Here is an 8,319-nt window from a genome sequence, read left to right on the forward strand (position 1 = left end):
ACTACAAAAACAACAATATGCAATGTATTAATTATTGAAACTGTCCTATTAATTAGTTTTGAAACTGTCTCATTGCTATTTGTTTCTCAGTAAAATTAATTTTAAAAAAAGCAAATACTCCTAGAAGGTGCAAAGGAAAATATTGATAAGATTTTCAAGAAGCAAAATTCAGTATTCAATTCACTTACATAGTATGGGAAATGTATGGTACAGATGGATTAAAATATGAATACTTCTTAAAAAATAAAAAATGGAATTATTGTAGAAGTGGTATTGTAGAAATAAAGGTGAGAAAAATCAAAAGCTAAATATGATATGCTGTCAGAAATTAATAAATAGCACCTCTTCCTGGAATATTTTCTTCAATGTCCCCTTAAAAATAGACCAACTAAATGTTCAATAAATGCTTATGGAATTAATAAGTAAATTCAAAACTCCAAAAAGCATAGTCCATGTATAATTTTCTTGGAATCACCTAGTGCTTGATTACAACAGATCTTATTTTATAATGTTTGTTTGTTAACAGCGCCTTCCTGGGGGAACCATCTTGGCAATCACCTTGATCCTGGCTCTGGACTCCCCAACCTCAGATATTTCCAACAAGCTTGAGACAAGAACTTGTTCGCTATTCTTTCTGCTTCCATGGGTCAAAGAAAGCCAGAACTTGCTTTTGCCACCCTGTATCTGCCATAACAGCTATGAGCCTTCTCTAGAAATTTCAGTTTTGAGAACTAAAGAGAATATGGATAAACAGGGTCAATTAAGAAGTAATAAAAATAATGGAGGACATAAGAAAGCTCTACAATTCACAGGACTTTGACAATAGGAGCAGACGATTGTATGTAATTCATTGATCATAGATGTTATCACAAAAAGTGAGAGAAGCATGCAATGTATTACATACCCAGTCAATAAAAAATATTGGGCCCACAGCCTAATGCTCTTGTTGTTCAATTGAACAGTCCTTTCACACAACTACAGTGTGACAAGGATGATGGTATTTTATAGTTTGACCCTATTGTATCAGACATTCATTTACTTGAGATATGAGTTGACCCAAGTTAATCCAGTCTAGCCATAATGTTATAACAGTCAAATGTGCTAAGATGGGACCAGCCAGATAGCTGGGCTGGTCAGATAGCTCAGCAGATTAAAACACCTGCTTAGGCAGAAGCAGGGAACAGGGTTTGATCCCTAGCTTGCTGTGCCAGTCTCACCCCAGGGCATGGTGACACAGTGATTGAGACTGGGCATGGTGGCGCACACCTCTTGGGAGGCTGAAAACAAGAGGATCATTATGAGTCTGATCTACGTAGTGAGACCCTGTAGACCCTGCAGACCCTGTACTAAATACATTTTTAAAAGAATGTGCTAACATGAACTGCAACATTATCAGGACAAAAATATACCAGATTTTAAGAACATCTCATACAAATCATTCTTCTAATATTTTAGTTTCAAATGTTGAACATTTTGAGCTTTAAATTAAACCAGCATTAAACCATTAAAAGACAAATTCCATAAAAAGTTTTTTTTTCTTTAATAAGGGATATTTTTCTCCAATTCTATCTTCCATTCTTTAAAAAAAATGTATAGAAACAAATTTCATTGGAATTATGCCTCAGGACTACATTCAGTATACTATGCCTTTAGACGAGGGGATGTATCCTTTGGAAGGATCACGTAGCTATTGTCTGGACAGTTCTTCACCCATGGAAGTCTCTACGCTTACTCCTCAAGTGGGAGGTAGCTCTTTTGCTGAAGATGAGAATCAGGTAGACCAGGACCCAGTCGTTGCCCCAGAGATCTTTGTGGATCAGTTCCACAAAGATCATCAGATCTTTGTGGATAGTTCTGATGACCGTTACTTTTTAAGCTTAAGCTTTCATTCCCATGGTAAGACACTTCACACTAGAATCAAGCACTCAAATGGTAGGTTTAGCTTTTATGAACAGCCAGACGTGGAGGGACATACATCAATAGCTGATCTAATTGAGCATTCAATCAGAGACTCTGAAAATGGAGCTTTTTGTTATTCAAGGTCTTGGCTGCCTGCGTCTGCAACTTACCTTGTCAGACTGACCAATCCAGTGTCTTGGTTCATGCAGGTGCGTTCTTTGCAGTATTTGTGTTGTTTCATTATACGTCAGTATACCAGAATAAACTTGATTCAGAAGCTATCTTTGCCAAACAAAATGAAGGACTGTTTACAGGAGAAAAAAGCACTACTGAAAGGTTGAGAACCCTGCATCTTGCACTTTGGGGAAAAATAAAAGAGATCGAAATACAGTTTATAGACTTTCATTGTCATCAGAATACTTGCTGCCATAACTATTTTAGTTTTGTGTGTAACAGAGTCACCAGTTAGGGGTAGGGAAGTGTTTGCGAGGGGTTTTGGGTTTATTTTGGTTCTTCCAAAAGGGATATCTTGAGGTTCTAGAAGTGTGAATTATCTTTCACTAATGTGCAGAATAATCGTAATGTGAATTATTGGATTCTTATTGCCCCCCAAGTCCTTTGCTGCTATCCACTGTGATTTTTATGCATTAAAAGCACATTTCATGTGTATTTAACCCTAAGTGAAGCTGAATGAAGCTTATAGAATAAAAATTGTTTTGTCTTTTAAATGACCCATTTTGAGAAGATAATGTTGAATAAACATGTAATTTATATATACACTGAAATTTTTTTTTAAATCTCACAATGTAAAAAGACTTATTTAGATTTATGAATTATATGATCTTGATTAATGAAATACAAATCTGCAGCTTATCTTTCACAACACTTTTCTAAAATATTTTTAAGGTAGTACTATTTTTTTTTCTTTTTTGATCATGAAAGTCTGAATTTTTCTGTTGCCTTCATTTTCATCTTGTGGTTTGTGTATTTTAACAAATGGCCTTACATTAAAAAAAAGAAGAGGAACTTAAAATTTTACTTTACCAAAAATAAATCTGAAAAAAGTAGAGATTACTATGAAACAAAATTTAGAAGAGAAATAATGAAACACAAAAGGGAAAAAAGAGATGCTTCAGAAAAAAAAATTATATGCATATATAAATTCACATGGGTAGTTTTAAAATCATAATTTTTCAGAATATTCAGATATGATCATTTTTGGTTTCTGGTTATACAAACAATATAACAGACCAAAACTCCTAAATACCATTTGAGAATAGTTTTAGTGTATTGATTTACCAGCACTGCATCATTCAAATTTAATTATTGATTATTTTCTTGCTAATAAATACTGTACATGTTTTTTCTAAAAACTCAATACTATTGCTACTCAGCCTTTTGGCTAAGGTCAAGTGTAAAAACTCAGTATAGTATCTTCTATCGTGCTATGAACAGGAATAAAAGTGCTAGAGAGCTGTTCTATTACTATGATATGCAAAGTTATAGGGTAGTATTTTTTATTATTTTGAAATCAATACATTCCACTTAGAATTAAACCTTGGATAGCTGACACATGAGACTAAAACAGAATAGAATACCATGAGGAAAACATAGAGAAAACTCTTGACAACTGCTTTCTCCTATTTTGGTGATTATGTTGTGACATCAAATTTCACCCTCACATTAATGGAGAAAATTATTTTATCAATTATTTTATCAATTCTGATATGTAAATGACTTTCTACTTGGGCAATTTCTTATATTCAAGTACATACAACAGTAAAAATTATCTCAAAATACAAATTATTTGTGTTTCAATGACTCCTTTAGTTTTTTGTTTTTGTTTGTTTGTTTGTTTGTTTGTTTGTTTGTTTGCTTTTTGAGCTTTGGATACAGATTTTTAAATTACCAGGCAAACCATACACGACCCCTCCTGTCTCTCAGGAGCTATTCCTATTCCCCCATCCCTATTCCTCATTCCTTTTTCTCCAATAAATTTTCCTATTCTTAACCCCTGTTGTTCCTTAGACTTCATTCTTTGACTTCAGGGCCTATAAACTTGGTGTATTTGATGTCTAGCATTCCCCCTACATCATTTTGGAGGTCCCACCAAGATCCTTAGAAGGGTGTATGAGTTTGCTTTTGTTTCATGGCACCCCTAAAATATTTTGACTAGATTCTGGATTGTGACTCACTTATATGACCAATGCTGTCATCCTTGAATTTTATGTCTAGTCTTTGTCACTTAGGTGCTGTCTCTTTTATGCATTATCTTTTGTTAAAATTATGATAAATTTAAATTGAGAACATAGGAAGAGTATGATGTTTCTTTGAGGGGACCTTTTATTCCTATTTTGTGTATGCAACATTTTGGACTTCTTTGTTGTGTTTGCACATGTGAGGCTGATTTATTTCAATTATGAGTATGGCCCCAAATTGCATACATTTACCTATAAAACTCTCCAGTTTATGCTCCTTTACAGCTGAGTAGTACTTCACTGTATAAAAATAACACATCTTTTTTATCAGTTCCCCAGTAGATGGGCATTTGTGTTGTTTCTAGGGTTTAGCTATGACAAATTGTGCTGCTGCTATAACCACAAGTGCACATACATTGTGTGTGGTGTGATGTTTTTAGTTCTTTTGGGGAGGTATCTAGAAGGGGAGTAGCTGGGTCAAATGAGACCTCTAATCCTAGATTTCTGAGGAATCTCCACACTGATTTCCACATTGGTTTCAACAGTCTGCATTCCCATCAACAGTAAAGCAGGGTTCCTTTTTCTCCACAGTCTCACCAGCATTTATTATTTATTTATTTTTTTTATAATAGGCACTCTTTCTGGAGTGAGATGAAATCTCAGTGTTGTTTAATTTGCATCTCTCAGATGACCAATGATGTTGAATATTTTTCATATATTTATTTGCAATTTTTATTTCTTCATATGAAAAGTGTACATTCATCTTAGATGCCCATTTTTGCGTTGGGTCTTTGAATTTGGGGGATCTGATTTTTTTCAATTCTTTATATGTTTTAGATAGAGGCCTTTTTGTCAGAGGGACAATAGGCTAAAATTTTTCTCCCAATCTGTGGGTTGTCTTTTCACTCTCTGGGGATTTCTTTTGATGCACAAAGGCTTTTTAATAAGATGAGATCCCAGTTGTTGATTCTTTGAAGTCTTTGATAAAGTGACCAAACACGTTCACTGGAGGAAAGATAGCCCCTTTAACAAATGGTGCTGGAAAAACTGGCTCTCTATATGCTGAAGACTAAAACTAGATCCATGTCTATCACCAAGCACTAAAGTCAAAAATATATCAAAGATCTAAATATTAAAATAAAAAAATCTACTTGAAAATCAGTAAAAATGTTGAAAACATAGGTGTAGGCAGAGAGTTCATGAACAAAACCATGCAAAGGATGTACTTTCTTTTTTAGAGTTAGAGAAAGAGAATCTTTAAACTGCCCCAGCCTTTTCCTCCTACTGAACAACTAAGAACCTTTAAGTTAAATCCATAGAAAATGAGTCTTTGCTAATGCTGAAGATAGAAAAGCCATCTTAGTTGAGTCTGACAGATTCTAGCCCTAGTATAAATTGCTGAATTACTATAGTGGTCATTTAACATGGCTGAAACCCTAAAAACAACAGTTTATCTTCCCAATGACCACTTCCTCCTTCTTCCCCACTCCAGCCCTCGATGCAATTTCCTCTCACCTTTCCCATGCACACACGTGAGACTCCAGACAGTTCCTTACATGTAATTCAAACTGCCCCACAAACTCCACATATAACAAAAGTCCATGAAAGTCTCAGCTGAGATCCTCCCCATCTGACCTCAATCCTCTCCACTGCATCTCTGGAGTTAATAAAGACTTCTTTTATCTTTCCTGTGTCTTTGCTGTGCTGCTGTAAAACCTGACACAGTCATAGACATGTCATACCTCATCTCTGGGTAAGATTAGACACGAGAATTTTGTCCATGAAGGAGACCACACATAAGACCTATGTCTTAGCTTAATGTTCTGGGTATCAGTCATCTTAGGGAGACTGAACCTGAAACCCCTGTGGAAAGAACCAACTTCTGGGTGCAACCAGAAGGAGCTATTTTCAAAGCACCACACCTATAAGACCAAAACACATTTAGCTTAAGGTAGAATCTCTAACTTTCTCTCCCACTCTTAGGTCTAGTTATCATTTATGTATATAGGAGATGGAAATACTTTAATAATAAATTATAGACTCTGAAACTTCTACTATAAATGTATAAAGTGCATAGAATAAATTTTACTGAGGCTTTTACCTATACCTATTCAGGTATCTTACCTTTATTCTTATCTTAGTGTTATTCAATACCTTATAGAACTTTCTTTTTAACTTTCTTCAAAGCTTTATTCCAGAGGGGCTCAGTCCTTCTTGGAAGCTGCCTTCCTCATGGAAACCAGCACATTTTTCAGCTCCTCATGCTTCCTCTTGGCACAGATGTGTCGCCACACTTTTCTTGATGAACCTGGGGCATGTTTGTCCTTGGAGACCTTGAGCAGCTCCATGGTGCGCTGGTCATAGGGGGCAAAGCCACACACCTCCCAGATCCTGTCCTGCATGAACTTGGTGTGTTTGGTGAGGCATCCAAGATGGCAGCTGTGCCTCGGTTTGCTCACATTCTTAGTCACCTTGTGACCCTTGGTGAGGCCCATAGCCATGGGATGGCATAGGGTCATGGCTACTGTTCTTCAGTGGTTGCTGTGGTTGAAGGACATTATAGAACTTTGACAAAAAGTGGTTACACTGCCAGCTATTTAAATGCTCTTAGAGGAGCTGCCACTCTTAAAGCAGAGGACAGGTTTCCCCAGGATTTTCTGGTGAATCACCATTGAAGCCAATGGCCATGAAATGTTGACCAGACAGGCAGCTGGATTCCTTTCTGAAGTCAAGTCTCTGGTTGCAAAAACCAGTAAAAACAAGAGAGAACTAAGGGGCTATTCTTTGGTGGATACCCAAAGGTTCCTCAGTAGAAACTGGCTCTCAGCACATTGGCCAAGCAATGGCCATGACTCATCCACATGGCTGCCACTGACAAAGGATCTACAATCTGAGGTACAGGATCTCAGGATAAATCCTGAGAGGATTTCATTGACCTTATTAGACTCAAAAGCTACAACTCTCATTGCATAGGTCTTGCTTTATCTTGGTCTTAACCAGCCAGCAGAAAAGTATAAAAATGAAGTATAAGAAGTAAAGCCATGCTGTTATGTTGAGCTATAGGGGACTCAGGTCAACAATTTCTGACACTGCCAGTGAAGTGGAAGACCCAATACTATTATGGACTACTGGACTCTTTTAGAATATTTTACTGAGTTTACACACCTATGATATTCAAATGATGGAACTAAACAAAAAAGGGTATACAGATGAATGTCCACTTTGTATCTGTGTATTCAAAATGGTTAGAATAGATATATAGTTAAATTCTCTTAATGAATAGAGGGATTTGTTCTAATAGTGTTTGTAAATAGGATATCACGTCTGCATCTTGTACAGCAAATAACCACTAGGAAGACAGTATGCAATGTGTTAATTATTGAAACTGTCCTACCAATTTGGTTTGAAACTGTCTCATTGCTATTTGTTTCTCATAAAATTATGAAAAAGAAAAGAGAAGAAACTGGCTCTCAATTGCCCAACTGATTAACCAATAGAAAAATCTCTACTTACCTATCATACTTTTCTTTCTCTGCTAGTAAATTAGAAACTTCCCCTAAGTTTTCCCCAACTTCCTTGGAGTTAACTTTAGAACCACCTGTCATTAGACCACCACCTTCTAGAAATCAGGTTGAGACAACTTCCAACAACTGCTTACCTTTCGTGGGGGAAAACAGCTATTAGAGCGATGACTTACATTTGTGCCTTACACTTTCTAAGAGTAGAAAAGCTTTTGGTCAGCCTCATTTCACTCATGTGTGTGTAAAAGACTAATAAATGTACATTTTCTCACTAGGTAATGGATATAATGTTATCATGGGAGCATCAAAGACGTATAAAAGAATTTAATGGTTTTAAAAGGTGTAGCTTTGTCTGGCTGCTAGAAAAGTTTGCCTAGGTGGTTAGATAGATAATAGAAATGTTTTAGAGACTTCTTCGCCCTAGGGCTCAGGGCATGATTTTCCCCGAGCCATTTTTACTTTACTATTTATCGCTACAGGTGTTCTTCTATGCAGGCTGTGAAACACTCCAACTACTTCCAACTCACTTTTTGTTATCAGCCCACTTTCAAAGAACTAAAAAGCAAGGGTTTAGTGCTAAGCAATAGCACTTCTTTAAACATGCCCATTACAACTGAGATCAATTTTAATTTGTGCTTATGAAATAAACCTACAAAAGTAATTATATGAGTTCCCCTGGGAAGATAAAATTACACACCAGT

Source organism: Octodon degus, unplaced genomic scaffold (genome assembly GCF_000260255.1).
Source record: "Octodon degus isolate 3935 unplaced genomic scaffold, OctDeg1.0 scaffold00149, whole genome shotgun sequence".
Lineage (NCBI taxonomy): Eukaryota > Metazoa > Chordata > Mammalia > Rodentia > Octodontidae > Octodon > Octodon degus.